This window comes from Pan troglodytes, chromosome 3 (genome assembly GCF_028858775.2).
Source record: "Pan troglodytes isolate AG18354 chromosome 3, NHGRI_mPanTro3-v2.0_pri, whole genome shotgun sequence".
NCBI lineage: Eukaryota > Metazoa > Chordata > Mammalia > Primates > Hominidae > Pan > Pan troglodytes.
The window spans coordinates 188,826,975-188,846,213 of NC_072401.2; the positions used below are offsets into that span (position 1 = coordinate 188,826,975).

The 19,239-nt window shown below is 38.9% G+C and overlaps 1 long non-coding RNA gene across 1 annotated transcript; it reads left to right on the forward strand.

Annotated features, from left to right (window-relative positions):
• The first annotated feature begins 6,294 nt into the window (after positions 1–6,294).
• Positions 6,295–18,914, forward strand: LOC107974135 (uncharacterized). Its single transcript, XR_010156781.1, has 4 exons — positions 6,295–6,475; positions 7,302–8,237; positions 17,579–17,734; positions 17,878–18,914. It is a non-coding gene; the product is annotated as an uncharacterized LOC107974135 (long non-coding RNA).
• The last annotated feature ends 325 nt before the right edge of the window (positions 18,915–19,239 follow it).

Sequence of the window (19,239 nt, forward strand, 5' to 3'; positions counted from 1 at the left end):
TGGGGATTTGAAAAACATAGTCTAAGCAAAACATAATTAGAAAGATAAACATAGTTCCTTCTTAATCATATGACGTACATGAAAGCCTAAATAGAGCTGTTTGGTACATTTTGCTCTTCAGTATTATCTGCGTCACAGCTACCTGCTCCCACCCTTCCCTGTGAGATCCATTACAGCAGATAATGACGAGCTGGCTAGATACAGGGAAGAGTAAAATTAAGCCTTGATGTAACCAGTGAGAGCTACACTAATTCCTGCCCACTCAGCAGTTGATGCTCTGATAGGCCCTTTATGTGGGTGGTTGTTGGGCAGGTTTTAGAAATGCAGTCACAATTAATTGCTGTGAACCTAGGCAACTATTCAGCCTAAGAAGAGATCAATGATGTCCTCTTCTTCTTCTATCCCTCTATCTTTCCATCATGGGGATCTGACATTACATTAGAATGCTTGGGTGATGGGAGGTTTGGTCTCTGAGCTCATCCAAATGGCTCACTGGTGGCACTAATGGGACCTCTCCTGTTGCATGGAGGATCTGCAAGTCTTCACTACAGGAAAGCAACTGACCACGTCTGCTCACCTGATAGTAGTTTGGTTACATTCACAATAGCTGCCTTATGTGAGACACCATTCTCTCCCCATTTGTGTAAAGTATGCAGAAAGTTTCCTAGGTTATTTTATTTTTTAGTGCAAGAGTTGGAGAAAGCATGAGTAAAAGTTCTTGCTACACACCTAAGTATTTCATAATGTTATTTATTTTAATTTAATTTTTTTTTAGAGTCAAGGTGTCGTTTTGTCACTCAGGCTGAGTGCAATAACGTGATCACAGCTCATTGCAGCCTCGACCTCTTGGGCTCAAGCAATCTTCCTGCCTCATCCTCCTGAGTAGCTAGGACCGCAGTCATGTGCCAACATGCCCAGTTAATTGAACGTTTTTTTAGTGGGCCGGGCGCAGTGGCTCATGCCTGTAATCCCAGCACTTTGGGAGGCTGAGGCGTGCAGATTGCCTGAGGTCAGGAGTTCAAGACCAGTCTGGCCAAGATGATGAAATCCCGCCTCTACTTAAAATACAAAAAAATTAGCCAAGCATGGTGGCGTGCGCCTGTAATCCCAGCTACTCAGGAGGCTGAGGCAGAGGAATTGCTTTAACAAGGGAGGTGGAGGTAGCAGTGAGCTGAGATCGCGCCACTGCACTCCAGCCTGGGTGACACAGTGAGACTCCATCTCAAAAAAAAAAAAGTTCTGTAGACATGGGATCTCACTATGTTGCCCAGGCTGGTCTGTAACTCATCAAGTGATCTTCCTACCTTGGCCTCCCAAAGCTCTGGGGTTACAGGTGTGTTCCTAGCTCAATTTCTCCCTCCCTCCCTTCCTTCTTTCTCTCTCTCTCTTTCCCTTTCTTTCTCCCTTCCTTCCTTCCTTCCCTCCCTCCCTCTCTCTCTTTCTCTTTCTTTCTTTCCTCTCTCTTTCTTTTTAAAAAGTTTTTCAGCACATGTAAGCCCTTTAAACTACATTTTTCTCCAAACTGATTTATGTACAAAAGCATGCTATATTCCATCAACAACAATGACAGGGCTGTGTCACTATCAATAGGCCTACATTTAAAATTATTTTCTAGGATTGGAAATGAATGCATGTTGATTCCACCCATGTTTCCTGCCAGACCCTGTTTGCTGCAAAGCTTCCATTAGGAGGTCACTTGGTTGAGAATAGGAGGACTGTTGCTGGAGACTTGAGAATAGAGAAGAGCTTAATGTACATTCACAAAATATTTTGCCACAATTTTTTTGTCCAGTTGATAATAGTTTCATTAAAAGTATGCAAGACATACAGTTTTTATTCACTTAATAACAAGTATAATGAAACATCTGAAACAACCTGAATGTTCAATAATAAACAACTGCTTAAATAAATTATGATACATCAACTTAGCTGAATATTATGCAACTATTACAAGGAAATTATGAACTTACACAAAAACATTAAAAATGCTATAATATTGGAAAAGAAAGCAGAATAAAAAATTTTATCATGCTGTGATTAGACAAGAAAACATATGTTCATTGAAAAAGACAAACTAATTTATTTATCAACGTTTCAGAATAATGGTTAATTTTTTTCTTTAAAGTATTTCCATTGTGTGTTGTCCCCTGATATCAGGTGCTGAGAAGGATACAATATCACTTCTGTTAATGTCCCTGCCAAAAACGCATGAACTGAATCTAATCATGAATAAAAACTAATCATGAGGAAAGGCCTTCTACAGAATAATTTGTGTGCTTCAAAAATATCAAAGCCTGTAGAAGGCCATGAATAAAAACAAATCATGAGGAAACATCAGAGGCACCCAGAATAATTTGTGTGCTTCAAAAATATCAAAAATATCAAAGCCATGATTGAAATTTTAGCCTATGTTCACTTATAACAAATCATTCATGTAGAAAATAATTCAGTAAATAATCAGACATTTTATTTTTATAGTAAAATATCATTTTCCAAATATAAATGTCAGTGAAATAAATAAAAAGCTTTAAATATAAATGAATATTTTATTGATTATTTTTATTTTAAAACTTTTACTTTAAACTTTGTTAAAATTTTATTACATTTTTTCATTTCTGTTTGTGATATTTTATGATTGAAATTTCCTGAATTAAGTTGATCTGTTTTATCTTATATTTGTCAGAAAGTTTAATAATCTTTAATGTCTCTGTTATTATTCCAGGAAAAGATAGAATTGTAATAGTCTGACAATGACAAGTAATTGCTTAGACTATTTCTTTTTTCTTGGCTTAGGGAAACTAAATTTGTAATATATTAAGCTTACCATCACAATAAGAAATATTCTTCTTTCTGACTAAAACAACCAGAATTTAATATTTTTGTATTACTTGATGAGAAAAATCCATTTGCAGTTGAGCTAAAAACAAAAGAAAACAAACAACAGCAATAAGAAAAACAAAGGAAACACTGTGTTGTTTTTCTGTTCCACGGAGGTGAAAGAGAACAAGACTCATTATACTCTCACTTTTCCTAGATTGAAAATTTCTCTTCAAATTGGGTTTGGGATCTAATTCCATAATTCTTTCTTTTTTTTTTTTTTGTCTTATAGTAAAGAATATAGCTGCCATTTTTATTTTGCAGATGACAACCGAACCTTAAACTATTTCTACCAATGCTACCAGTAAATTTAATGGGTTAGCATTAGCTTTTCATAAAGTCATAACTTTGCTCTGGTGAATACATTTTCAGTTGAACTGTACTCAAGAAAAATTCCATCCCAGCACTTTACTTAAAAGATTGTTTAATGTTTTGTTTTGTTTTTGGATTAGCTGTAATTGCAGAAAAGAAGTCCTCAGAGCGCAGAGTGAAAGTCTTTACAGCTGTGATTGTCTCCCCAGTCGTAATGACAGGTTTAATTTAAAACTGCATCCTCTTCTCACTCAGATCATCTTAAGACCAACGACTCAGAATTGCTCTTTAGAGTTAGGAGTTGGCCATGGTATCAAGTGCCGATAACGTGATCTCCACAGGAATTCAGATTCTGATTTGGGCCTCGCTGTGTTCTAATCAAGGAACCTAATGAACTACACTCATGATAAGTTCATCTAGTCGGAAGCCTTGGACTGTTCCCAGACTCAGAGTCAAATGTTTTAAGTGGTAATCAAGTTTCCCTTGTTATTGCTCATATTTAATCATCAGAAAATTCTGTGTATTTATGTCGATATTTAAAGAAGAATCTTTGATTCCATGTGCATGCTAAATGCGAATTGGCTGCATAGAGTTATGCCGTTTGACCTTCTTCAACACACGGTGCAGAGTGCAACACTTCCCTGCAGTGCTTCTCTTCTGTGACTTTTTTTTTAACACTTAAATTTTCATTTTTGTTCAAGGTGATGTGAAGAAGTTCAATGCTACTAGCACATACAATTGATTCAGTACTTTAAGAGATAAAAATTATTTTGATCAGTCTATTCAACAACAATTTATTAAGAAGCTATTTAGTGCCAGGCACTGTGCCAGATACTAAAAAATAGTGAACATGGAAATGGAAAAAAGAGGAAGATTGAAACTGATCTAATAGTCCTACCAACAGTTGCTTTTTAGATGAACATAGAAATTAACCCTCCTGGTCTTAAAGTTTGAAACTTACATGTTTTATCTGAGTTTCTTCCTCAGGAAAGGATCCCCAGGGCTCTCAAAAAAAAAGTGTCAAAGAACTGAAACTCACCAGACCATGACATCCAGACAAAGAGATGCCGGACCCCTCATCCACCATGATTACTTCCTTACCCCTCCTGCGTTTCTGTTTTCTCACACATTGCTACATTTTTCTCCCTGCTATATAAACCTCCTAATTTTAGCCCATCAGGGAGATGGATTTGAGACTGAGCTCCTGTCTCCTGGGCTGCAGCACCTGGTTAAAGCCTTCTTCCTTGGCAATACTTGTTGTTTCAGTGATTGGCTTTCTGTGCAATGAGCAGCAGGACCTAGACTGAACCCCTGGTGTTTCAGTAACAAGATTGCTGAGGAAAAAGAAATGATATTATACACAACATATATGTTTATCGATTGATCTTGTTTATAAGTTGTAGATCTGATAAATCTGAACAATAAAAATAGGGAATCAATAAATAGATTCATACATTTATTGGTTTTATTAGTTGACACTTGACAATAAAGTATGGAATTTTCCTCCTCTTTTTTGGTTCATCAAGGCTATTCTATAAGGTGGGTTGAAACTCCAAGAAGGTTCAAAATAATCCTTCCCTTACACCCCTACAAGAAACTTCAGTTCATGAACTTAACACCAGTATGTATATTTTTCCAGAGGGTTGGGAATGATCTTGATAGAGATCAATAGAAAAGGAAATTGTGGACTTATTGGGAATAGAAATAGGAAGTATAACAGATTTCAAAATAGAAATTGAGGTTTTTGCATTAAGGACTTGTAAGAGATTGCTACAAGCAAAACAGACAAAAATCCCTGCTCTTAAAGTTTTCACATTTATGGTTATAGATTACAAACTGTCTTTGCAATGAGACAGGGTGTGGTTTTGGAAACTGGCAGCTATGCAAAACTTTTGCAGGGAAAAATAATGCAAAACTTTTGCAGGGTAAAAAGGTGACTACTATAAAGGATGCAATATTTCATGAAATCAATAAAAGTAATATTAAAGAACTACACATTTCAAAACAAACTCAGTGACAAATGGAAGTTTATCAGTCTAGACCAGCTAATAACTGAAGAAAAGAGAAAAAAACAGCATTGATGAATAATAGCTAAGTTAAATAGAATGGCTCCACCACCAAAGAATTCAGAAAGATCACGGAAAATTGTTGAAACCTTGACATTCTTTACAAAAATTTACAAATGTTATTTAAAATATCAAACATAAAGTAAGAAATTCTATACCTGTATACTATGCTATCAGAAAAAAATATATGCCCAATTCAACCCCTAACATCTTATTAGTTTTTTCCTTAGGATGAATCACAATTATAACCTTATTATTATTAAAAGTAAAATAAACTTATTTTATAACGTACGTTTTATTGAGAAAATCTTAGGAAAGCCTCTCCCATCCCTTACCCCATTATTTACTGTGAACCTCTATTCAGTGGCTTTATCAAGAGCCACTGATCAAGGACCATCTTTATCTCTATGCGAACAGCCTTCTTAGCCTTCCAATTTTGAGGTCCATTCAAGTCAAGCAATTCACTTTTGTTTTGGTTCAGCAGTTGGAGTATTGCTGTATTTCCTATCATCATATTCATCCCACTGGATTGTAAGGATATCTTTCATGTTTAGTATTCTCTAAGTCAGAGAAATTTTAAAATTTAGATCCCCAAAATGATAGTCTGCTCCACTGATCACATGTATCTATGTATTAGTTTTCTATTGCTGCATAAAAAAATGAACACAAACTGAGCAACTTAAAACACATATTTAGTATCTTACCATTTCCAGGGGTCAGAATCTGGGTGCCGCTGGTTTGGGTCACCTGCTCAGAGTTTCAAGGGGTTTCTCAGGCTTCACCATCATCTGGAGGATTAACTGGAGAAGAATCTGCTCTCAAGTTCCTTCAGGGACTTGGCAGGATTCATTGTCTTCAGGTAGTATGCCTGAAGACTTTCGGCTTTTCACTGGAGTCTGCTGGAGGCTGCCCTCAGGCCCTAGACATCACCGGCAGTTCCTACCCACTCAGGCTTCTCCAACACTGGCCTTTACTTTCCCAGGCCCACACCAGTGAATGTTAGTCCTGTTGCTAAGCTACAGTCTTCCAGAACATAATCAAAGAAGTGGCTTCCATCACCTTTGTCATCATCTATCGGTTAGAAGCAAGTCACAGGTCTTGCCCACACTCAGTGAGAGGGATTACATGAATGTGTGACCACCAGGAGATGGTAACAATTGGGGTCATGAGGGGATATGACTGCTACAATCTCCCATCATCAAAAACAAAAACAGGAATCTGTAAGTTGAAGTTCAAGGTTATGAAAAGCAAACTGGCTTTCTGTTTTTATGATTTCTGGATATACAGAACAATTATATCAAATTTATTAATATGAACTGCATCATACTTAAGTTTTAAACATTAGTAGTATTCTATTTGAAATTTTTTTGCTGTCCTACTTAAATTTTTGAGGACATTTTATATGTTTAGGAATGATCTAAAATTGTGGAATGTCACTTTTTTCTAAATCTTCAAATAATTCTAAACCAAATGGAATACAGATGAACATTTTCTAGAAATCACTGACATTCACTATTTTAATTTCTTAGCCATTGGTAATGTTTTTGAAGTTAACATTTACTCTGGTTACAGTGGCTCATGCCTGTAATCCCAGGGCTTTGAGAGGCTTGGCAGCAGAATTGCTTGAAGCTAGGAGTTTGAGAGCAGCCTGGACAACATAGGATTACCCTGTCTCTACAAAAAAATTTAAAAAGCTGGGCATGGTGATGCATGCCTGTAGTCTCTGCTACTCAGGAGTCTGAGGCAGGAAAATCACTTGAGCCTAGGAGTTAAAGACTTAAAGGAAACAGTGAGCTCTGATTGCACTCCAGCACTCCAGCCTGGACAACACAGTGAGACCCCCTCTCCCCCTCTCTAAGCATATACATATATGTGTGTGTGTGTGTGTGTATTATTAAATAAGTTTATGGACTTTATAAAATTTATGTTAAAGTGGCAAGTATATAGTGTGTGCAGTTACAGGCATGAAGAAGCAGTTAATAAATTATCCTGGAATTAAAACTTGAAGAGCATTCTGAATTACCTATTTTTCTTGAATTGTCTTAGATCAAAGCAAGAGCACCAGTGAAGAATCTATTTGGCTGATATGGACCCTGTTCTTGCTGGTTAATGATGAGCATCACTGTTCAGCTAGAACACTTGCATGATCATTACATGGATGACTCCCTGTGGAAATGGGAAAGGAATAAGGAATACATATTTGGAATGAAGAACAGTTTACAAACACTTGTTTGTTGGTACTAATTTACAGAGAATAGTGCAGGAGTTAGCTTTATTTTTTCTTTATTAATATTATGTATGTATAACTTTATATATGTTATATGTGTATCTTACATATACATTTCTAGAGACCTTAGGAATAGAAATCTGAAGAGCTGAGTTGCAAACCCCTTATTTTCAAGGGTCGAACACTTCAGGTAGTTGGTGAATAATTTATTACAAAGAATCTCTACTTAGAATTGTAACGTGTGTGTATATATATTATATGTAATTATACATATGTAATATATACATACAAAAAGACAGAGAGACAGAGAGAGACAGAGAATTTACGCACCAACCAACACAAATACATATGGAATAATAGAACATATGTTAATATCCCTAAAATTCAGTATGTATGAGGCCAGAAGAGAGCGTTCATAAAATATAAAGGATCAACATTATGTATACGATGTTTTCTCACTGCAGTGAATTAAAATTAGATACCATTAGCAAAAGAATGGATTATAACAAAATAATGGATTCTACATTGAGATCTTTGTCGTCAACCATTCTCTCATTACTTCTGTCTCAACAAGTGAAGCTCTAGGTACAGAATGTTCTACAAGTTAGCGTTTCCAAAATTTCAGGAAACACACAATCTGTGTCTTACATAAGTTGTTTCAGAACACATAAAAGGACTAAAAACTGCCTAACTCCTTTTATGAGACTACTGTGATATTTTTAAAGTTAAGCATCACAGAAAAAAAAAAGAAAATGGTAAGTAAATTTTATTTCTAAGCAAGTTGCAAATTTCTAAAATACAATTGTACATAGTTGAATCCAACATAGTAGCAAAGAAATGAGTTTAATAGGATCAAGCCTGATATATCCCTGACATGTAGAAATTTCCATAGTTTAAAGAAAACTCTACAAAGTAAATCACCGTATTAATGAGTTTAGGAGAAAAATTCCATGATTATTTGAGTAGATATTTAACCACACTATTAAAACATTTTCACTGCAGCAGTCATTGGTGTAAGGCTTTACAAATATTAACTCCTTTAATCTTCATAATAGCCATATGTGGTAGGTAATATTACCCACATTTTAAAGATGAGAAAACTGAAGCACTGGGAGATTATGTAATTAGGTCAATTAAGGTCATTCAGCTAATATGCAGAAAAGCTAAGATTTAGTACATGCAATCTAGCTCCAGCGTCCAGGTTTTCAACCAGTCTTTTATGCTGCCTCTTTTGCAATATATGGAGAAGAATCATTTGATAAAGTTAAACTTTTATTTATTATAGGCATGGTAGAACACTTGGACCAGAAAAAAAACCTTTAACATCATAAAAGCTATGTTTACTAAAAGTATTCATGTTTTAGAGGCATTCCCTTTAATCTCAGGAATAAGAAAAGAATACCTCCTTTCATTTTCCTGTCCAATATTTGTTCATTCAGCAAATATTTGCTGGTCATCTACTGTTGGAGGCCGAAAGAATGAGGGTCTTGATCAACTCAGTATACCACTGGAGGCTCTATGAGCAAACAGGGAACTGTTCTCATGAAAGCAGGATGTTGGCAAACTGACAAACTGCACTGGCCACCCAGAAGGAATGCTAAGGGCAGTCAGACCCAGGCACAAGTGTTTCTTGTGAATAGGCACATCTGAAGCCTGTTAGCAATAATATGAACCATGATCAATCAAGCAGCTGATCAATCGTTAGCTCCTTCTTGCTCTCTCTACCCAAAAAATATGAAGGGCAGGAGAAGCAGCAGTGGCTGCCTTTGCTCACTAGAAGCAGGGAGCCCTCCTCTTCTTCCCCTGGCCTCTTCTTTAAAACAGTTTCTTTTGTCTTAAGTTTTCATTTCTGCGTTCGTCCTCCTTTTTTCAGTTCTGTGATGATGGTCTCAAGTAGTAACAGTAGTAACTGTCATAGTGACAGTCTCAAATAGTAACCGTGGCAGTCTGCCACAATCTACTATGTGCCAGACACTCTGTTAGGTACTGGGAATGCAGCTGTGAAGAAAATAGACCAAAAAATTCTACCCTCATAGAGCTTACATTCTAGTAGAAGAAATAGGTAATTAGTAAAATAATTATATAAGTTATATTGGTAGGTAATATGTGCTATGAAGAAAAAATAAAACAAAAATAGGTATAGTGGGTACTGGGAAAAGTTACAATTTTAAATAAATTGGTCAGAAAGTAATCCTTGAATGAATACTTGAAAAGGGTAAGGTGATACTGAAGGTTCTAGCCAATGCAGATAGAAGTGAAGAGATAAAACATCATTGTTAGAAGATGCTCTGATCATTTACATAGAAAATTCAAGAAGATCTACCCAAAAAATTATTCATGGCATTACAAATTCCTCAGGTTTCCAAGAAATAAATCAACATAAAAATCCATTCCATCATTTACATTAAAAACAGTAAATTAAATATAATAGTATACTAATACCATTTAATTAAATACCTTAGATTTAGCTTAACAGATAAAATGCATTTTTATGCATTTTAGCTTTTGCTTCATAAATATGTTTTTAAAACTCAATTTAAAAACTTTAAAGAAAACCAAAACAAGTGGAAAGAAACATCATTATATGTCAATTCCCTCCAACTCAATTCAATATTTCTGATAAAAACTCTAGCTAGATTTTACTGGAAAAATTGAAAAACTGAATCTAAAAAAATACAGTGAGGAACAATTGTCAACACTTAGCTAAGGTGACTTTGAAAAAGAAGCCCCAATCCATTGTATTAAGACATATTACAAAAGTATATTAATTAAAAGGGCATGGTAATAGCATAGAAACAGATGAATAGACAAATCAGAAATAAAAACATGTTCACTATACCCTTTTATATATAAAGATTTGAAATATGGTCGACCTGGCATCAAGAAATCAGTGGTACAAGAGACTGAGATAGGAGGATAACTTGAGCACAGATGTTAGAGACCAGCTTGGGCAATATAGTGAGAACTCACTTAAAAAAAATCAATGGTAAAGAATATAATATTTATTAAATACTGTTAAAAAGTTGGCTCATTATGTGGAAAAAAAGACTTTGATTCCTACCTCACATCATATTAAAAAAATAAACTCCAGATAGTCTATAGATCTAAATGTTAAAAGCAAATATATAACACTATGAGAGAAAATATAGGAACAGATCCTTGTGATGCAGTGTGTGGGAAATGGTACATATTTATGAAATACTCCAAACAAATATTTTATTACATCAAAATTATGAATTTGTTTTAAATAAGAGAAACTGCCAGGAACAGTGAGGAGTCTGAGATTTTATTCTACTTGCACACTGACAAGTTAAAGTACCATAGTTTTATGGATGCTATGAGAAGATACGAGACTCTTGGGTCAGAGACAAAGAATTCTATTACTCATGGCCCAGCAGGCAGCATGAGCTTCATGTTCATGCTGGTTTCTCATAGCCCCCAAGGTCCACTGGAGCAATGAAAATGGTCCTAGATAGATGCTCCACTAACAGTGGGTTGACATAACAGCAAGAAAACCTCAAGCTCAGGAAACCCCAATATTTTTAAAAAGGCTTCAAATAAACTTGCCCAACTTTTGTCACAGAAGGAGATATTATTTTTATTAGACTGGACATTAAATATGCCCTCTAATCCAGATGAAGGCAGTGTCTCTGTCATCCAAGGCTGTTTACTATACACACATCCTTGAAAAGATGGTACAGCACAAAAACTGTCAATGTCTTTGCTTGCAAAAAGTGCAGAAATATGACAGACCCCTGGTGAATTGTCTGCTAAGAGAACAAATAGTCAAAGTAAACACAAAGGTTATAGGCTTAGATATTTTGCTTTAGATTTTTCTGACTTTCAAGAAAAAGATAGGAAATCAATTAAAAATGGATAGTAGTTATAATCAACTCACATAAGATTCAACTAAAAATGTGAATACATGTTTAAAAAATTGTTCAACATAAGTAGTAATCTGATAGATGGAAATTAAAACTAATATAAAACATCAATATATACCCATCAAATTGATCAAGGTATAAATCAGTTAATATCACATGTTAGCAGGAATACATAGACAGTAACCATCATATCCTACCAGTAAGAGTGTATCTGAGACCACCATTTTGAGAGCAAATTTGGCATATTGGTGAAAACATTATGCATATGCCTTATACCCAACAATTTCATTTCTGGGAGTAAACCCCAGAACAGCTTTGCTCAGAGATGTGTGAAGACGTTCAATTCGGCAGTAGTTGGAGGCTATCTTCATAGAAGATAGCCATAGAAAGTGGAAATGGCTGTGCAAATTATGGTTTATCTATAAGATGGATGTCATTCATTAGAAGAAATAAACAATACCTAGAAATACTAAAATATAAATATGTCAGAGTCTAATATTCAGTAAAAATGTAAAACTGACTGATATTTATGTAGATGTTTAAAAAACACACAAAATAACCCAATAATATACAAAATCACATTCACTTTCCTATAACCATTCTCTATTTCCTTTCCCTTCCTTTGCTTTCTCTTTCTTTCTCCTTTCCTTTCCTCTTTCCCCTTTTTCTTTTCCTTTCTTCTTTCCCCTTTCCTTTTTTTCCACAAGGTCTTGCTCTGTCATCTAGGTTGGAGTACAGTGGTGCAATTTCAGCTCACTGCAACCTCGAGCTTCTGAGCTCAAGTCATCCTGCCATTTCAGCCTCCCAAGGAGCTGGGACTACAAGTGCAAGCCATCATGTCCAGCTACATTTTTTGTACTTTTGTAGAGACAGGGTCTCATTATGTTGCCCAGGGTGGTTTTGAACTCCTGGGCTCAAAGGATCTGCCTGCCTCAGCCTCCCAAAGTGTTGAGATCACAGATATGAGCCATCAAGCCAGGCCTCCTTTTTCTTTATAGCCCTGATCACCCCCTGAAGTTACATTACGTTTATTTATTAACTTGTTTATCATTCGTCTCTGCCAGTTGGTGGAAGCCAATAGGGCACTCTTGACTGTCTTGGCAGTCTTTTCCCTGGTGGATCCCAGCTCCTACAATAGTGTCTGACCCATAATATGAGCTCATAAATTATTTTTATTGAATTATTTATTTTTATTGATATTCATCTGTAAATAAATGAATAGAAACAAAAAGTCCTATGTAATTTGTGTGTCTTCAGGCCTCCATGGCCTCTGACATTAAGTAACATCACATAACATCATTAACCACTTTTTTTTTTTTTTTTGAGACAGGGTCTCACTCTGTCACCCAGGCTGGAGTGCATTGGTGCAAGCTCGGCTCACTGCAACCTCCTCCTCCCGGGTTCAAGGGAGTCTCCTGCCTCATCTCCTGAGAAGTGGGGATCACAGGAACACACCATCACACCTGGCTAATTTTTGTGTTTTTAGTAGTATTGGCCAGGCTGGTCTTGAACTCCTGACCTCAGGTGATCCACCTGCCTTGGCCTCCCAAAGTGCTGGGATTACAGGCCTGAGCAATCGCACCCAGCAATTAACCACAGTTTTGTAAGTGCTTTCAGCTGGTTTTGCAGGACTCCTGGCTCCCTGAAAAATCCACTTAAGTACTTCTGAGAGTCCTTATAAGGGGGCGTTTCCCTTTGTGAAGAATCCCTACACCGAATCTATCTTGTTCTTTTCCTGATAGGGCTGCTCCTCCTTGCTGTCTTTTGCTCATGAAGCTGCCTAAAGGGTGACTCAGCACTATGCAACTTCCAGGTACCAACTGTGAGATGCCAAAGTCCATCCAAAGGATGGACCCAAGGCTACTGGATCTTAAGGTTTCAGACAAGTGTGTGAGACTTTGTACATGAAGTTGGAGAATGCGTCACTCTCTACCCTGTACAGAGTTGTGATCCAGAGCTGGATTTCAGACCCCTGTTTCTACAGGAACTCTAAACAAGCCCAGGTAAAAGACACACCACATCCATTTCTCCAATTAAACAGACAGCAAACAAAGATACAACTTTATCCTCTTTTCTTTTCTTTTTCCCCTCCCTCCCTCCCTCCCTTCCTTCCTTCCTTTTCTCTCTCTCTCTCTCTTTCTTCCTGTTTTTTTTAGAAAGGGTCTCACTCTGTCACCGAGGCTAGAGTGCAGTGGCGCAATCTCAGCTAACTGCAACCTCCACCTCCTGGGTTCAAGCAATTCTCCTGCCTCAGCCTCCCGAGTAGCTGAAATTACAGGCGCCCATCACGACGCCCAGCTAATTTTTTGTATTTTTAGTAGAGACGGGGTTTCATCGTGGTAGCCAGGATGGTCTCAATCTCCTGACCTCACCCGCCTCAGCCTCCAAAAGCGCTGGGATTACAGGCGTGAGCAACCACACCCGGCCTATCCTTTTTCTTTAATCAAACAGCAAAATGTCTTCCTATCAGTTTTTGTAAAAATTTCTAGAAATGTCATTGGCCAACTAGCTTCACAAACACTCCAGCTCTGAATTGCAGCTAGGTTAGCTCTTCTTGATATATTTACATCCAAAAGGAGGAAAGAGCTTCAAAGAGGGTGTGGCCAACCCCGTACAAATAAGGAAAATAGGTCTGAGAAGAGGCCATTGAATTTGGCACCTAGTAACTTGTTTGTAGTAGTAAAGGAGTTTCTGTAGTCACCTGGAGTCTGACTTAAAAGCACTCAAAGGATTTTGGATGTTCTGTAGGTCGACTGGGCTCCACTAAACATTTGGCAACAGACAAGCATTTCTCTCCAAGACATTGAGAAATACAGAGCAATTCTCTTTATTTTCTTTAGAGATGGAGACATGCTCCTGTAGCCAAAGCAAAATTTGGAGCCATTTTGCTTCCTGGTCCCTGGGCGTAGGTTTACTCTTTTGTTTAATAAGAGAGTCAACAGTGCTTTTTACAATCAGTGGTTTCTCCAGAATCCTAACTAATATTATCTCCCTTCACAAAATAGGCTTTGGCAGCCCAGGCTGTGGTAAACAATTCCTGAGAGTGCAGTCACTGTGGTCACTCTGGCCCCCTCCGCTCTCGCCATCTTCTAAACCCAAGCTGTAAACATTCTGGAACAAGGGCTCCATAAACTCAAGCTATTTTGTTCCTTCAGAGAACAAGTCACAATAAAAAGAGGTTTATAAAGGCGTCGTTTTTTCGCCAAGAGAGTTGAATGAATTCTTTTATCTCCTCATGATTCATTCCTAATTGCAAGATTTTTATTTTTAGAAAGCATTTTGGAGGTTTTTGTTATTTAGTGGTAAAAACACAAAATGATGCACTCAGCATTCCAGATCACAGGCTGGAGAGGAGGAGGAGTTCTGTGGATGTGGCTCTCGCCATGCAAGGAGCCTGTGGTCTTGGTCAGCCTGGGCTGCTGTAACAAAACGTCGTCGACTGCGGCTCTGAACCACAGGCATGACCTTCTCACAGTTCTGGGAGTTGGAATGCTGAGGTCAGGCTGCCAGGCTGTTGGGCGCTTGGTGAGGGCCCTCTTCCTGGCTATGTCCTTACCTGGTCTTTCTGAGTGGCGCATGGAGAAAGAAAGAGATCCTGGGTCTCCTCTGCTTTTTATAAGGGCACACACTGATCCCATCATGAGCACCCCAGATCCTGGGTCTCCTCCACTTTTTATAAGGGCACACACTGATCCCATCACGAGCACCCCAGATCCTGGGTCTCCTCCACTTTTTATAAGGGCACACACTGATCCCATCATGAGCACCCCAGATCCTGGGTCTCCTCCACTTTTTATAAGGGCACACACTGATCCCATCACGAGTACCCCAGATCCTGGGTCTCCTCCACTTTTTATAAGGGCGCACACTGATCCCATCACGAGCACCCCAGATCCTGGGTCTCCTCCACTTTTTATAAGGGCGCACACTGATCCCATCACGAGCACCCCAGATCCTCGGTCTCCTCCGCTTTTTATAAGGGCACACACTGATCCCATCACGAGCACCCCAGATCCTGGGTCTCCTCCGCTTTTTATAAGGGCGGACACTGATCCCATCACGAGCACCCCAGATCCTGGGTCTCCTCCGCTTTTTATAAGGGCGGACACTGATCCCATCACGAGCACCCCAGATCCTGGGTCTCCTCCACTTTTTATAAGGGCGCACACTGATCCCATCACGAAGACCTCACCTTCATAACTTCATCTAACCCAAATCCTCTCCCAAATGCCCCACTTCCAAATACCATCACATTGAGGGTTAGCATGTCAATATATGACTTTTGGGAGGACACACTCATTTAGTTCATGGCACCTGTAATCAGTGAATACAAGAATCGTTGATCTCTGTAGCGGAAGAGGATTTTCTCGTTGCCTGACTGCTCTTGAAAACAGTCCTCCGGGAGAGAAGAGTGGAGTGCAGGAGGTGATGACATTTTCATTCCATATGTGAAACAATAAATGCCTGATAGTGAGAGTTTTCAGAAGGATGAACAGGCTGTTTGTAAGAATACTGAGTTCTATGTGACTGGTGGTATCTAAGCAGGGGTTGGGTAATTGTGGAAAAACTTTAAGAGCATTCAGAAGGGCCCAGAGAAGTGGCTCGTGTCTGTAATCCCAGCACTTTGGGAGGCCAAAGTGGGAGGATCACTTGAGGCCAGGAGTTTGAGACCAGCCTGGTCAACTTAATGAGACCCTATCTCTACAAAAAATTACAAAATTAGGTGGGCGTGATGGTGTGCACCTCTAGTCCCAGCTACTCAGGAGTCTGAGGTGAGAGAATCTCTTGAGCCCAAGAGTTCAAGGCTGCAATGAGCTGTGATCGTGCTACTGCCCTCCAGCATGGGCAACAGAACAAGACTCTGTCTAAAAAAAATGTGTATGTATATATATGGCAGTCCGAGCACCCAGGTCCCCAGTTCCCCTTTCAGTGCTGAAGCTATGTGTTTGAAAATTTACTTGGGGGCCACAGCTGCATACACCCTCATCACTTCTGCACAATTCTCAGTCCTCAGGAGGCAATAGTTTAGACTTAAACTTCAACGTAAGCAGACTACATTGGAGAAGGACAAAGGGAAGCTTTCCTTGGTTCCATAGGACATTGTCAAGGAGTCAGGGGCAGGACTGGAATGAACAGTATGAGAAATGAAGTATGCACAATCGTGCGTGAACATTATGGGAAACATGACAAAGATGCGATGATTTTGCAGTCCCCAAGTTCCCTGCATGTAAAATCAAGTGTCACAAGCAAAGCAGAATACTTGTCAGTTCTTTTCAGTGATAATGTTGACACCGTTCCTCCTGGTTTGAGTTCCTTTCTTCCCACGCTCTTTCTACCCACAGAAATTCAGCCAGTTTTCCTGTCCCAAATCAAATAGGACTTTCCCCATAAAATAATTCCCTGATTCATAAAATACAATGACTATAATAAATATCTGATTCCTGCTATCCACATGTCTTTTGATCTATTCTGTTTAGCACTCTTATAGCTCTTAGGTTATTCTTTACTCTAAAAATACCTTTTCTTACATACTAGAGTCTAATTTTTTGAGGACAGACATTGTGTCTTTTTTAGACTTTCATATGCCTAAGATGTCAAATACCCTACCTTATGGCTAGTACATCTCAGTAGATAGATATTAGGTGGCCGGGTGAATGAGCAGAACATTCTAAATGGGGAGAAACGGCAAAGCTACCTTGCCGCTGCAGGATTCTGCTCCCTTTTTCCTTAGATCTAACTATGTGGTCTTTTATTTCAGACACTCGGCTGGAAAGTGAGAGACTCAAAACAATGTGAGAAGTAGAAAGCGGGCAAGTTTGTTGGGGCCATATGTAACTTCATGAATATCACTGTTTCAAGGACTAAGTTATAAGTTTTACCCTTTTCAGATAAGGAAAACAGAGTGTGAGTGGGGTTAGAAAGAGGAAAAACAGCAAGCCAAGTTGAATCACTCATCCTGAGAGGCATTCAAATACAGAGTTATGGAGAAAGCGACTTTCCTCCACAAGGGTAAACCCCTCAACAGCAGCTGGTAAACCTCAGTCCACAGCACAGAGTGTGAGAAAGGGAAGATTTCAAACAACTTAAATACAAAGAAAACACTTTTTTAAAACATTAGTGATTCTTTTCCACATTTCCCTTTAGGCTCTATTCATACGGAAAATATTCCGCTACACCTCACAGCAATATATCTTATTTTTTTTAATATGCAGCAACCGTCAGCCAACTCATAGCTGAAGCAGGGACACTGTGCAGCTCTTGGCGCTTGTTCTTAATATGTGTTCAGAGGGCTAATACTCTGTCAAGCAGGGAGGATGATAGCCAGAGCAAACAGCCACGGTCCTCACGGTGGAAAATAACGTTGCCAGGCAAGCCAAAATATGATTTTTTCTATGAATTTTCTTTCCAGGGAGTACCTCAGAAAAACACCTCTCTAGCATAACAGTCATTGAATTCAGTTATATATTTTTAGACACCACTAACTGTTCTTTGTTTTTTCTTCCATTTCTAGAAAATTCCGCACATCTGGAAAGAACAGCAATGAACAGGAACTTGTGCATTCGTGCTAGGCTCCTACTGGGCCCGCTTCGTTTCATTTCCTCCATTTTTATGACACTTTCCTATGCTGCTACTCCAGACATTCCATCAAACACCTCGCCACGAACAAATTGAAAGGGAAGGAAATCTAAAGAAAGTCTGACTGAATTTCTGAGTGTCTCATCACCAGAATGACCAGGAAAACCTGCCAAGAGTGTAGATTCAGGCCCCTAATCCCACTTCTCTGCAGTCTCCTCTTGGTCTCTGTGTATAAGCTCTCCTGCCTTTTTGCACCTCTAATCCATTGTCAGACAAACTGGCCTACTTGTGTTTGCCTCTGAGAGCCTGTCCACTTCCTCACGTTAGGAGAAAGAACACAAAGAATCCTAGCTTTGATTCAGTTTTCCATACTTCAGCCATCAGTCTACCATCAAGCACATTTTTTACTGGACAAATGAAAAGTCATTGCTTTCATTTTTTATTTTTATTTTTATTTTTTTAGACTGAATCTCACTCTGTCACCCAGGCTGGAGTGCAGTGGCGCAATCTCGGCTCACTACAACCTCTGCCTCCCAGGTTCAAGCAATTCTCCTGCCTCAGCATCCCAAGTGGCTGGGATTGCAGGTGCCCACCACCATGTCCAGCTAATTTTTTTGTATTTTGAGTAGAGATGGGGTTTCACCATGTTGACTAGGCTGGTTTTGAACTCCTGACCTCAAATGATCCACCCACCTCAGCCTCCCAAAGTACTAGGATAATAGGTGTGAGCCATGGCACCCCGCCAATATTTTTGTTTCTAATAAAACAAGAACTAGTAGTGCACTCCGTCTAGAGCAAGATAGTGTGCTGGGGACAGGGAGCAAGTAGGTAGGGGATAAATAGGTCAAGAACTGAGTTCACAATTGAGGCTTTAAGCTTGATAAGAAATAAAGCAAGTTTGAATCATCTGGGTCCCTGGGGAAGCATTTGTTTAGAAAAAGATCAATAGTAAATAAAAATACCACGCACCTAGCTTCCAGGTATTGATTTATCTAAAAGGGACCTGGCTTTCACATATTTACGATATGTAAGTGCATTTCAAAGCTTTGCCTGACAGCTGGATGCAAGCTGGGTGAGGCCGTGGGGGTGACAGTGTCATCACATGTGAGAGGCTGTGGGGGTGACAGTGTCACCACACGTGAGAGAGGCTGTGGGGGTGACAGTGTCATCACATGTGAGAGAGGCTGTGGGGGTGACAGTGTCATCACACGTGAGAGAGGCTGTGGGGGTGACAGTGTCATCACACGTGAGAGAGGCTGTAGGGGTGACGGTGTCATCACACGTGCGAGAGGCTGTG